We start from the raw sequence: 14,755 nt of genomic DNA, 5'->3' as shown, positions 1-14,755 counted from the left end.
ACTTTTTATTCCCATCCTTTAAATTGATATATTACTAATTTTAAAATGTTAATATGAAGGGAAATTAACCAGGATAAAAAGGGCCAGTGTGGTTTGAGTTATAAAACAACATATTTTTCTTAAGAAATCTTCATGGTATGCGTGACAAAGGGTGTGATGGGGGTGTGATCAGGGGTGTGGTAGGGGTGTGGCTTAAGTGTCCCTCTTTCTCATATCAAAAAGTTGGGAGGTATGCGAGAGTGCTAACCAGGGGTCTAGTCCTGGGAAAAGAAGTGAGTGGACTCACCTGGAGAACCTCTGCGCGGCGCGCCAAAAATGGGCGTGGTCAAGGACACCGTGGGCGTGGTCATGGGTGGAGCCAAATATACATGACCTCAGCAGTGATGTAAAAGGTCTGCCAAGGAAGTTTGAGCTCTGCCGTAGTGTATCCCCCAAAAATTGATGTAATCTGACAGCATTTCACCAAAAAGACACATAATCTGGTAGAAGTTCCTCCAAAATACAGATAATATGGAAGTGGTTCCCCCAAAATAGACAATGTGGCAGCAGCAGTTCCACCAACATACACATAATTTGGAAGCAGTTCCCCAAAATACGCGAAACCTGGCAGCGGATAACCCAAAATACACGTAACACCCAAAAGACATATAATCTGGCAGTAGTGGTCCCCAGGGATGAGCAGAAACTACGACAGTGCGAATTTACGCATCGTAGTTCGCATCTACGCATCGTAGTTCATAGGCGAAGTTTCAAACCTACGCTTACGAATTTACGCGTAGCGAAGTACCGCTACGCGTAGCTTACGCCCACTATGCGTAGTTAACATGGGTATTGCGTAGTGAGCTACGAATGCGTTACTCGCGTCTAATTTTCCGCATGCGATTGTATGCATACAAATTTACGCATTGGAAAAGGGAATGTACGCATAGAAGGGTTCCCAGTATATGCATTTGTAAAGAAAGTAATGCATACAATTTTCTGCATACGGGCATAAGTATCCGCATACACTACGCTTCGCACTACGCGTAATTGCGTATTTTAACGCGTATTCTACGAAATGCATACTAAGCAAATATTTGTTTTTGAAGCCGTAGTTTGGCGAAGCGTAATTGCGTAAAACTACGCGTATTTCCAGCGTAGCGAAGTTGGCTGACTACGACCATCCCTGGTGGTCCCCCAAACATACACAATCTGGCAGCAGTTCCCCAAAATACACGTAATCTGGCAGCAGCTGTTCCCCTAACATACACATAATCTGGCAGCTGTTCCCCAAAATACATAACAGCGATTCCACAAAAATGCAGATAATCTGACAGCAGTTCCCCCAAAATAGGTACCCCCAGCATAGGTAGCCAGGTCTATAGGTGTCCCCAGTATAAGTAGCCATGAGTATAGTAGTCCCCAGTATATGTAGCCAGAGGTATAGTTGCCTAGTATATGTAGCCAGGGGTATATGTGCCCAGTATATGTAGCCAGTGGGATATGTCCCCAGTATATGTAGGCAGGGGTATATGTCCCCAGTATATGTAGGCAGGGGTATATGTCCCCAGTATATGTAGGCAGGTGTATATGTCCCCAGTATATGTAGCCAGGGGTATATATGCCCAGTATATGTAGGCAGGGGTATATGTCCCCAGTATATGTAGGCAGGTGTATATGTCCCCAGTATATGTAGGCAGGGGTATATGTCCCCAGTATATGTAGGCAGGGGTATATGTCCCCAGTATATGTAGGCAGGGGTATATGTCCCCAGTATATGTAGGCAGGGGTATATGTCTCCAGTATATGTAGGCAGGGGTGTATGTCCCCAGTATATGTAGGCAGGGGTGTATGTCCCCAGTATATGTAGGCAGGTGTATATGTCCCCAGTATATGTAGGCAGGTGTATATGTCCCCAGTATATGTAGGCAGGTGTATATGTCCCCAGTATATGTAGGCAGGTGTATATGTCCCCAGTATATGTAGGCAGGTGTATATGTCCCCAGTATATGTAGGCAGGTGTATATGTGGCCAGTATATGTAGGCAGGGGTATATGTCCCCAGTATATGTAGGCAGGGGTATATGTCCCCAGTATATGTAGGCAGCGGTAATGTAGGCAGGTGTATATGTCCCCAGTATATGTAGGCAGGTGTATATGTCCCCAGTATATGTAGGCAGGTGTATATGTCCCCAGTATATGTAGGCAGGGGTATATGTGGCCAGTATATGTAGGCAAGTGTATATGTTCCCAGTATATGTAGTCAGGGGTATATGTGCCCAGGTAGCCAGGTGTGCCCCCACCCGGAGGGAGCAGAGCAGGGAAGGCGAGCTATAGGGACAGCGGGGATGGGCTGACATCTCCCCCCCCCCCCCATCCCTCACCTTTGTGCTCCCCTTCCTGCCTCTCCCCTCCGGCGTTTTTAAGTGTCGGCCCGGCGGCGAAAGTGGGCGGAGACTTACCTCGTTCCAGTCGCATGGGACGCTCCGCTCTGTGTGCGGCTAGAAGACCAGACTAGCCGGACACAGAGCGGAGCTTCCCATGCGACTGGAACGCAGAAAGTCTCCGCCCACTTTCGCCGCCGGGCCCGACACTTAAAAACGCTGGAGGGGAGAGGCAGGTAGGGGAGCACAAAGGTGAGGGATGGGGGGGAGATGTCCACCCATCCCCGCTGTCCCTATAGCTCGCCTTCCCTGCTCTGCCCCCCTCCACACAAGCCAGGGTGAACGGCGTTCACTTTGAAGAAAAAGTGGGTGGACGCCGTTCACCCGCGTCCACGCAGGACTCGACCTCTATGCCACCGTGCCACCTGAGCTGATATTGAATAAATTCCTTGTATAAATAAAAACACGTTCCTTGTCATATTTTACAGGTGTATTTACAAAATACGATTAGCTGAAATTGGATCTATTGGCTGATGTAGTTGGTTGCCGATGGCGACTCCTCTCCCCTTTGAGCGTCGGGTTCTCTTCTGGGAGCAGATGATTTGTTTTAGGGAAATTGGGGCTTCGTGGCGTGAGATTCCGGCTCGGGCTGATATGAAGCAGAGTCCCGGAAGGAAGCCTTTTATTTGTAAATTGTTTCCACAGAGCTCCATCGCCGCGGAGGAAACAATGGGAGAGCTGTTTGACAGTCTCGGCAAATCGCAGCTGTTTTCACAGGTCACGGAGAGATGAGTGACAGCGAGCGCGGCGGCACAATAGCGCAGGAGGCGTACAACGCAGGTCTCCGAAATAGGATTAATTCTCAGAAACTCAGCCAGAGCCACGTTTATATTTATGAAATGGGCTAAAATGCTTCTGTTTATCAGAGCCCACCACACAAATGACTCTTTACAGATAAATGTTCACTTATCTCCGTAAAGTAATTTCCAGCTGTGTTGCCTGCAGACGCATGTACAATATGTCAGAAATTCACACAAAACCATCAGGGCCTTTAAAGTGGACCTGAACTCTTGCGCTGGACAGAAGGTAAACATAAAGAAATGCAGCCTGTAAGTACTTAAAGCGGACCCGAGATGAAAAACTAACTATAACAAGTAATTTGTCAATATATCTTATCTAAAGTTTAGCAAATCTAGCTGCAAACAGCTTCAACAGTTTATGATTATTTATTCCTGTGATACAATGAGAGCGGCCATGTTCTGTTTGTCACATTACACACAGGCAAGCTGATCTGTAGTTCCAGCCTACAGCCTGTGAAAACTTCACTCCCCTCTCCTCCTCCCTCCTCCCCTCTGCTTCTGAAATCTCTGGCTAGTAACCTCCTCCTCCAGCCCAGACTGAGCTCCCATAAGCCTTTGCTATCTGGGGCTGAGTGCCAAGGCTCTCTGAAAAGCTGTGGGCGAGGCTTGTTTAGTTTATAGGGAATTAGAGTATTAAAACAAAACAAAAAAAGTATTTAGCTTGAGGAATGCCCTATAAACTATATGAAAGGAACACAATTATGCAATGAGTAAAAGTTTATCTCGGATCCACTTGTATTTTCACTGACCTGAGGAAGCGGGAAAGCACCTGTGAAACGCATTGTCAATTTTATGAGCTCAAATAAAAGAACTTTATTCAGTAGACTAGTCCAAATTCTTCAAGAGAGGTAAGATTACCTCTTTGTTCATAAGATCAACAGCTTATTAACCTGTCTCTTATGCATTGGGCACCTCCACCCCTTGTCAAACCTTTTCAGAGGTGATAGTTTTTTTAGTTTGTCCTAAAGAACATTAGGACCGACCAGTTCTTGTTACAGTTCTTGAAAACTGAGCAGGTACAGTTAATTTCCCACCTGCTCTGATGGTGGTTGCAAGGACTTGCAACCCACCTTTGTGAGTATATACATCCTTAGCATCTTGCTTTTCTGAATATTACAGGATTGTGCACCATTGGTAGAGCAGTTGCTAGCCCCAAAGATCAGTGGCACGTGCCCTGGATCTATTCTGGGGTGCCCCGATTGTTCCCCAGGCAGAGTCAGCTGTGTTTGTTGCCTCAATGGCAGGCATGCTGCGAGCTGTGGTGCATCAATCTCTAGAGCCCCAAACGTGGCTTTACAGACAGAGCGGCACTTTATTTGGCCTGAGGAAGTGGGCTAGATCCCATGAAACACGTTGCCTGTTCTTAATTATCATTAAACTTCTTTATCCAAAGTGATTTGTCGTCCATGAGGTAAGCCACCTCCTCCTTTCAAATTTTATTGTTTATAAAGTGTTTCATACACCCACTGGGCGCCTCTTCACCTCCTGTTGTACCTTACTCCCCCCACTTCTCAGTGAGGGGAGTCCCACACACCTAACCCAAGGTGGAATACCACCACCCCATAGGTCCAGAGTGTATGGGATTTTTTCAAGAGAGCGACCGTCTCCAGGATTGCTGGTGTACCTGAGTGGAGTCAGGTTAAGAAGTGATGCCTGAAGTGGTTGGTTGCCCCTTGTGCAACCCACCTTTGTGAGTATTCCTTTGTCGAACCCCCCCCCCCCCTTTTTTAAACATTCATCCTTTCGTGACATAGTGCACTATTTGGGCTCCCGTTGTCTTTGTGTTTTTTCCCCAGTACTCCATACCCTAATACTAAGGGGCACCTGTAGTTATGATGAGCAAGAGAGGTAGGGGAGAAGTTCAAGCTGAGACAGCCAGCACACTTGTGGTGCAGTTCGGTGGGGACTTGTAGTAGGTTCATTGAGGGAGAAGTCTAAAGCAACAGGACATCTGTGCCTATAGGCACTGAGCCTGCTATAGGGTGCACAACACCTGGACATGGTGGATCTTTAAGTGAACCCAGAGGACACCTGTACACATGCATGCTAGATTCTCGGCAAAGGCCACCTTTAATGTCTTCTTCCGCCAATTTTACCCAGTTCTGATTCTCTTCAAACGAATTGCAAATTAGCAATTGTAGCTATGTCGTTTCTAGGAAATCTTTCTAACCACCGAAACAAGCAGATGAATCCATTTTACTAGAGTGACTTACGTTGCCGAGTCCGACCATTTAATAGAGGTTCCATCTTGTTGGCATTTAATCTGTATAAACCAACGCATCACATTCGCCAGTAAGAACTTCCTGTCTCGGCCCCACCGCAATTACCGCACCTCAATTAAACCCGGCGAGCAATCTGTTTTCCTCTGTCAGCGATTAGCGGGTTTTTATGGCAGTGCGATTCTCCTGAGCTCACGGCGAAGATATTACTGGCTCATCGCCCCGATAATGACCTTAACCAAACACAGAGAGGAACCAGGGCTAATTGCATTTGTTTTCTGAGAATCCATTTACTTAGAGCGGCTCTGCATTGCCATTGCGCACCCTCATCTAGAGTCCGTTTTGATTATAGCTCGGTTATGAGGATGATGTTGTGGTTACTGAAAGCAGCAGTATCATGTTATTATTGTAGGTATTGTTATTATTGTAATCTTTTGTTTAACAGCGCCAGCCTGTTATAGAACTTTGACAATAAATAATGGGGGTTATTAATGGAAAAGGTGCATACATGAAAGAGGACCTGCCCTCTCCAGATTACGCCTCTAGGCTCTACCGAAAAAGGTGCAGACAGGCCCGGATTTACATTACAGGAGCCTATATGCACAGATGTCCTGGCACCTTAGATTTTGCCCTTCATGAACCTACAAACCCCCGAAGAACTTTTCCCTTACTTCCCTTGCCTGTCATAGGTAGCTACAGGTGTCCCTTAACCACCCTGGCGTTCTATTGAGATCGCCAGGGCGGCTGCGGGAGTTTTTTTTTTTAATAAAAAAAAAACTATTTCATGCAGCCAACTGAAAGTTGGCTGCATGAAAGCCCACTAGAGGGCGCTCCGGAGGCGTTTTTCCGATCGCCTCCGGCAAGCAGAAGTAACAAGGAAGGCTGCAATGAGCAGCCTTCCTTGTTTGGCTTTCCTCGTCGCCATGGCGGCGAGCGGAGTGACGTCATGGACGTCAGCTGACGTCCTGACGTCAGCCGCCTCCGATCCAGACCTTAGCGCTGGCCGGAACTATTTGTTCCGGCTGCGCAGGGCTCGGGCGGCTGGGGGGACCCTCTTTCGCCGCTGCTCACGGCGCAAAGCGGCGGCGATCAGGCAGCACACGCGGCTGGCAAAGTGCCGGCTGCGTGTGCTGCTTTTTATTTCATCAAAATCGGCCAAGCAGGGCCTGAGCGGCACCCTCTGGCGGTAATGGACGAGCTGTTCTCGTCCATACCGCTAAGGTGGTTAATATTGAGGGTACTTCTGGCTACCTAATACTAGCTAGCTAGTAGCTAGAGGTGTTCCCAAGTTTTAGGTAGCTAGAGGTGCTGCTGACTGAAGGGAGATCTCATCAGTTGAATGCAGAGAGCCGGGTGAGTAACCTCTCATTTACATTCTCATCAGGACTCTGCATAGCGTAGAAGGAAGAGAAGCACTCAGAGAGGGGATTGAGCCGCCTTTCCATCATCAGGCGCCTGTAGGCACGTGCCTACAGTGCCTTATAGTAAATCCGGCCCTGGGTGCAGGGAAATTTGGGTGCCCACTAAAGCCTATTTAAAAATATCAGTATTAAATACCAATATTTTACTAGGACTAAACCTGACCTTACTCTAACACAGAACCCTCCCCTCCCCCGACACCTAACTCTAAACCCCCCTACGTGCACAAACGACCTCCCTGACGCCTAACCCTAAATTCCCTCCCCCCCCTCCCCGCACAAACTACCTCCGTGATGCTTAACCCTCCCGCCCCTCAACAAACTACCTGCCTGACACCTAATCGCACGCACCCTTCCCTCCCCCCGCCACCAACCCCAGCGCAAACCCTCAAGTTCTCGGGCGCCGCCATAGGCACTTATATAAATATCGGCACTGAGCCATAATTTGGGTGCCCGCAGTCCCCGATAATTAGGGCTATTTATCATTAGAGGTGTGGCAGGGGCGTGGTGTGGCTTAAGTGTCCCTCTTTCTGATCTCAAAAAGTTGGGCGGTATGATATACATTAGTTCACCATTTTGTACCTGTTCTAAAAGTCCAATGTCTTCCTAGTGTTCTGCTTGTGCAATAAAGATTCATTGGAAGCGGAGGGGCAGCTTCTTCTACTGCAGAACTACAGAGAGTCAGAGATGGAGTCGGACTGTAGGATCTAATAAATAAAACACACATGATGCTTTGAAAGCAAACCTGTACTTGCCTCAGTAGTTGGAGGTGTTTAGATGGTGAAGGGGCTTCCCAGATCCTCGTAGAGCAGGGATGTCCAGCTCTAATCCTCAGGGCCATATCAGGGGTGTAACTAGAAATCACTGGGTCCCCGTAGAAACTTTGGATGGGCCCAGGGGGAGTGCTGAAGGGGGAGCCCGAGGTGAGGGAGTGGGGAGTTGCTGCTGCTGTGTGTGCTGCTGCTGTGTGTGCTTGCTGCTACCCCCTCCTGTGCTGCACCCCTTCTTGCCACTAAAAATGGCCTTGGTCAGGCCCCAGAGATGTAAGTATCCCCCCAGGATTCTCCCCCAACAGGCTACCTCGCTGCTGCATCCATTGCGGGGCATATAACCATACCACTGGAGAAATGTGTGCTACTTGATGAAACACACCTTTCCAGATTTGTCCCATCAATTAATTGGACCTGTGCCAAAAATGTGGACCTCAGAACCTGAAGACTGGAGTTGATCATTCCAGTCGTAGAGGGTCCCTTTTCATCCTCTGGCCAAGCTTCTGGCCAAGCATGAGCACATCCACGGCATGCATGAATAAGGTTTCTTATCTGTGCCCAAGTGCCTTATTAAACTGGTTATGATCAGACCTTACTTGGTATGCCCAGTCCTGATGCACACATCTAGAAGAAACCTATTCAACTCGCAGAGTTAACCCTACACTAGGAGGGGGGGGGCTGTAGGTGGAACCAGGAAGCCTCTGAACCATCCAGAACAGGGGTCAGGAACCTTTTTGTCTGAGAGAGCCATAAACGCCACATATTTTAAAATGTAATTCCCTGAGAGCCATACAATATGTTTCAAACTGGGACAGTAGGGCTCACCTCCCTGTTGCCATGGTGATGTGTATACAGTTGATCCACCAGGCAGCGGAAGTGTCAGACACGTCTTCAGCTTCTCTTGGGTTTCAGCCCCATCAGCAATTTCCCCCGAGAGCCAGACAGGAGTAATACCGACTAACAGCTTGTACAATTAGCTCGCCGACTTCGGGATTGATTCACTTTGTAGGACGAGATGCCCACACTTTGGCCCAGTAGGCTGCTTGTCAAGTGACAGACAGCCTATTGGGCCAATGAAAGTGTAGGGATCTCCTCCTACAAAGTCACTGGACCTGACAGGGTCCAGAGTGGGACAGTTGGAGCAGCTGTTTGTTTTGGGGTAGCGCGAGTAAGTTAGCAGTGCATGCTACAGCAGTAATGTGCCTACTTTGAAAATGTTACTTGCCCTGTCACACTAAACTGTGCTGCTTAAGCAGTGTAGCTTAATGAATCAACCTCTACTGATTTGTCTGTGAGCCAGATGTAGCCATCAAATAAGCCACATGTGGCTCCCGAGCCATAGGTTCCCTACCCCTGATCCAGAGGCTCCCCACTACTAAGGTAAGTATTTTTTTTTTCTTTTTTGTAATCCACTTCAGGTACCCCTTAACTCATCAAGCTGGGCTGCTTTTGATTTCATGTATAGATTTTTTAAAAAGAAGATATTTTTATTTTTAGCTGCAAAAAAGATAACGTTTGGATGCCCCGCCTCACAATTTTTCAAATGGTGTAATTAGATCTGTGTCCGGCATTGGGTTTTGCAATATATTGTTTGCCGATATGTTCCCGTGAATGGCGCAGCCAGATAGGCGCCCTGAATCAATGGCGGCTGGCTGTGGAGTTTCTCCTATAGCGCACAGACAGAGCCCCCAATGTACACATCACAATTAGATAAGATGTTTCTTTCATAAGGGATATATCATGTTAATCTAATGGCCGCAGCAGAGGGTGACCTTTCTGTAATATGATTTATAGATGTCATGCTGGGCTCTGGCACATCCTGCGCACAGCTCATTTACAGGGGCCATATTATTTACAGCACAGAGACGGGAGATGTATAGATTGTGTCCGCGCCAGGTCTGCAGGTCAGCACGCTCTTTTTCCAAACGCAACCAATGAGCCCGGAGGGGGAGGGGGTATCTTTATTACTCTGTCACTATAGCAGGTCTATCAGGAAAATCACACTTTGCACAATTCACTTTCATTATTAGCTAGGAGGAAAATATACTTTTTTTATTGGTGTAAAGAATTAAGTTTCTCCGGAGCTTTAGCACTCTGATTACCCAGGCCCTAAAGGTCACATTGTAGATAGTGATGATTACGCAAAATTTCACACAATTGTTTGCAGTTACAGCCGCACGTATTAACGATTTGAACATGCAACTGATTTTGTGTAATCCATTCATAATTTCACGTAATTTTTTTACATAAAATTTTCACATTATTTTGACTTTCGATTTTAAGGGTTAACAGCAAAGCCCCCATAGATACTATCATCACCAGAATTACTACGTATGTTAAGGGGAATAGTGGGAAACATTTTTTTTTCAAAAAGACAGCTTAAAACCATTTTTCCTTTTCATTTTTAACCACATAAGCGCTAAAGGCAAAATGGATGAGTATTCTCATCCGGTGTTTAAGCATCGGGGCGTGCGCATGCACGGGGCCGCTGCCCTGCGGACCACGGTGTTTTTCCGTTTTTGGTTGGGGAAGGAAAGCAAGGCTTCCCCGAACCAATCACAGTGCCTGTAATGAATGGACATGACCCTGCTAAGGGGCCATGTCCAATCATAAGAATGAACGTGATTTAAAGGGGAAAAAAACAAACAAACGAAACACTTCCTAGTAAACCAGTACTAGTATCAATCTAGTGGCGAAAAGTTGAATTACACACCACAGAATTTTAAAAAATTAATGTAATTAAATCACTTCCAAAGCCCCCTCCTACACCCCAGTTACCAAGCAAATAAATTGAAAAAGACAGTAAAAAAAAAAAAATCATAAATAGTTGCCTTAGGGACTTTTTTTTAATATAATATGCCATGAGGGTATATTAATGTTACTTTAGTACATAAGGGCTTACAATTGATGGGACACAAAAAAAAAAACACAGAAAAAATACACCTTTATTTCCACATAATATACTGACGCCATACATTGTACTAGGAACATAATTTAAATGTTGTGATAGCTGGGACTAATGGGCAAATAAAATGGGCGGGCTTTATTTACAGTAGCATTGATTATTTTAAAACTATAGAGGATGGAATTGGAGAAATAGTGTATTTTTTTATTTTTTGTATATTTGCCTATAAAATGCATAGAAAATAAATTACTGAAAACAAGTATCGCTCACAAAAAGCTTACCGTAATTTGTGATGAAAAAAAAAAGATATAGATCATTTACGTGTGATGAGTAGTGATAAAGTTATTGGCGAATGAATGGGAGGAGCACTGACATGGGAAAATTGCCTTTGTCCTGAGGTGAAAACACCTGCGGGCTGAAGTGGTTAAAAAGCTCTTTCGGAAATGTATTATTTTTTTTTTTGCCTTATTCCCACCCTTCTCCTTAACATACGTAGCAATTTTGGTGATGATAGCACGTGTGTGAGCTTTGCTATTAAGTCGGCACAAATGACACAAAAATTACGTAAAATTACAGTTCCTGATTATGTTTACAAATAATATTAATTATTATATTACTGTAAGGCCTGACAGGTTATGTCCCTAATCAGTCTCTATGCTCCAATCTATTGCCATGGCTCTGAGCCCGTCCCACAGTCTTCACCCATAGACAAGCCCCCGCGTGAAGAGGACACGTTATTTGTCTCCTGACTACGGTTACCCCCAGGTCTTTATGTGCAAGGCATACAGACTGAAGTAGAGTGGAATAACCCACCAGAACCCCAATGAGGCTAGTAACACAGTTCAATAGTTCATAAGTATCACACAAGTCTATTACCTTGATTCAGGAGAATGAGGCCCTCAGCTAGTGTTGGGCGAACACCTAGATGTTCGGGTTCGCGAACGTTCGCCGAACATCGCCGCGATGTTCGGGTGTTCGCGCCGAACTCCGAACATAATGGAAGTCAATGGGGACCCGAACTTTCGTGCTTTGTAAAGCTTCCTTACATGCTACATACCCCAAATTAGCAGGGTATGTGCACCTTGGGAGTGGGTACAAGAGGAAAAAAAAATATTTGAAAAAGAGCTTATAGTTTTTGAGAAAATTGATTGTAAAGTTTCAAAGGAAAAACTGTCTTTTAAATGTGGAAAATGTCATGTTTCTTTGCACAGGTAACATGCTTTTTTTCGCCATGCAGTCATAAATGTAATACAGAGAAGATGTTCCAGGAAAAGGGACCGGTAACACTAACCCAGCACAAGCAGCAGCACACGTGATGGAACAGGAGGAGGCGCAGGAGGAGAAGGCCACGCTTTGAGACACAACAACCCAGGCCTTGCATGAGGACAATAAGCGTGCGGATAGCAGGTGTCAGTTAAAAATGGCGCACAGCGCCAGGGGGATAAAAAGGGCGCCCCATAGACTTACATTATATAACGCTATTTAGCGTTATAAGTGTTGAAAAATGGCACAGGCAGTGTGCCTTACACTTATAACGCTAAATAGCGTTATAAGTGGTCAAAAATGCAGCGGGGGTCGGGGGAGGAGAGAGAGAGAGAGAGGCAGCGGGACGCTGGAGGGCATAGGCATCGGGGGAGGATGTGCAGAGCCATACGTTACCTTGTCCCGGCCGCCGATCGCTCCTTTCCTCCGCTCCTTCACTTCCTCCATTCGTTTACTGTAGTCCTGCAGCCGGCCAATCACCATGTGGCTTCAGTCTCCGCATGGTGATTGGCCGGCTGCAGGAATACAGCAAACGAATGGAAGGAGCGGAGGGAAGGAGCGATCGCCGGCCCAGGACAAGGTAACGTATGCCTCTGCATACATCCGATACCTATGCCCTCCAGTGTCCCGCTGCCTCTCTCCTCCAGCCCCCCCCCCCCCCCGCTGCCTACACTAACAGCCCCCGCTGCCTGTACTACCGACCCCAGCCCCCTGCATGGTTTTTCATGGCGCACCGCTCTGCAAAACGGTAAATAGCGTTTTATTTATCGGCAGAACGGTGCGCCATTTTTCTCCCTGCGCCATTTTCGGATGTACGCGGATAGCATGCTTTGTACCGCCATGCAGTCATAAATGTAATAAAGATAAGTGGTTCAATAAACAGGGACCACGCGGCAACGCTAACCCAGCAGCAGCAGACGTGATGGAACAGGAGGAGGCGCAGGAGGAGAAGGCCACGCTTTCAGGCGCAACTCAGGCCTTGCATGAGGACAAAAAAATGCGTGCGCAAAGCAATGCAATGAGTAGTTTTCAGGACACAATGGGCTATTCGGAGGAGCTATTCCCACCCCCACAATCTTCTACCTGTGAAAGGTCAATGGAACAGCCACAAATGTTGTGCCCGGATTCACAACCTTTTTCTGTGGAAAATGCACCTCGCACTGAAATGCAAGGCGAGGCCGAGGATGAACATGACGTCAACAACTCAACATGAACAGAAAGTTGCTTTCAATGTTTTGAAGGCCTTAATTGCCTCCGGTGGCCAGTTAGATGCATCATTCATCACACCCAAATCCCAGAGCAATGTGTGCAGGAATTTGAATCGCAGGAGGTGTACCGAGATCATCTGGACAAGTGACCAAGTGACAAGTGACAAAGTGAAAAGTGACCAGTGACAAAGTGACAAAATGACAAAGTGACAAAATGACAAAGTGACAAGTGACAAAGTGACCAGTGACAAAGTGACAAGTGAGAGGTTGTTCTGGGGAGCTCTACTCCACTGCACACAGTCACATATGAGGAGAGGTCTCGTCGGGACTGCTGATCCTCCTCAGCTTGCTCAAAGCCTTGAGGGTTCCTGAAGATCCTCTGCTTGGAGTTCGCCGGGGTTCAGCTCGGTGTCGGGGTCAGCGGCGTCCTCCTCACTCCAACGTGGCAGATCTTCTGTTGAAGGAAAAAAAAAAAAACATTTTTAAAAGTCCAGTACCGCTTCTGAAGGACTCACCAAGAGATGCAGGAGCGCTTCAATCTAGCGCACCATCGCTCGCTGGGTGATGTCCCTCCCTACGCGCTGGAATTCTACGCTGCACATGCTAGCACGCTTTTGCGCAGTGCCGAGGCGCATTCCAGCAGCTAGCTACCAAGCTTCTGTGGATCTGATTGGGCCACCATGTTGGATCTCTGCCAAGTCCTCCAAAATTTTGAGCAATCCACGTTGCTTGTGACTGAGCAGTGACAACTCTACAGTCAGCATTACAATACCACTGCTGTGTTTACTGAAGAAATCAATGTTGAAGATGGAAACCGCTGGCATGATGCAAGTGGGGGAATCTGAAAATGAAAACGATCAGCGTGATGATACCAACATCAGGCAACCTGCCTCAGGAAACGCTGGTCCCAGCTATGACAAAGAACAGGACGAGGAACAGCTGGAGTTGGAGCAGGAATTGGATGCCCCCACTGCCGAGGGACAGAGCGGTGCACGTTGGACTTCCACAATTTAGCGGGAATGGACAGCAGAAGAGGAAGAAAGTGATGCTGGTGACGAATATGGTGCATCACAACAATCACAACGCTCACAAGAACATGAAGACAGAGGAGTCTGGCAGGATTCTCTGGCACACATGGCTCAATTCATGCTAGACTGCATTGAACGCGGCCCGCGCATTATTCACTATTCATTATTATTCATTATTCTGGACAACACCAATTACTGGGTTTATACCCAGTTTATACAAACACAATGTTAAAAAACTGATTGAAGAAAGTGTCAGACAGGTCAAAAATGGAACAATTCCAGCAGGCCCTTGAGGATGGAGACTTTAGAGAGGAGATTGACATCCTCCTCCTTCTCTAGCCAGTTGTACGCCGACAGACTGACTTCAGCAAACCCAGGAGGACCAGGAGGGCAGCAAAGAACACAAGCTGCTGCTAGTGCCCAAAAGGGAATGGTATTGGCAGTGTCCTTGGAGTGGGAACATTTTCTGACACCCATGCAGCAGCCCACAGAACAGCAATCGGGCAGTTCCACGTCCTCCAACACCAATCTCCTGGAGAAGATGGTCAAGGACTACATGTCAGATGGCGTAGCTGTGTTGAACAATCCATCTGCAGACAGATGGTGAGTGTGACAGCACAGAAGGACCATGGCAACTCACTCATAGTACCACAGTTTGATAGTGCTGCCCAAAAAATTATATGGATCAGTGGACCCGGGCAGTACTGGGAAGTGGGAACGCA

This window comes from Hyperolius riggenbachi, chromosome 4 (assembly GCF_040937935.1).
Source record: "Hyperolius riggenbachi isolate aHypRig1 chromosome 4, aHypRig1.pri, whole genome shotgun sequence".
In the NCBI taxonomy this organism is placed as follows: domain Eukaryota; kingdom Metazoa; phylum Chordata; class Amphibia; order Anura; family Hyperoliidae; genus Hyperolius; species Hyperolius riggenbachi.
Note: the sequence above shows the minus strand (reverse complement) of the source record.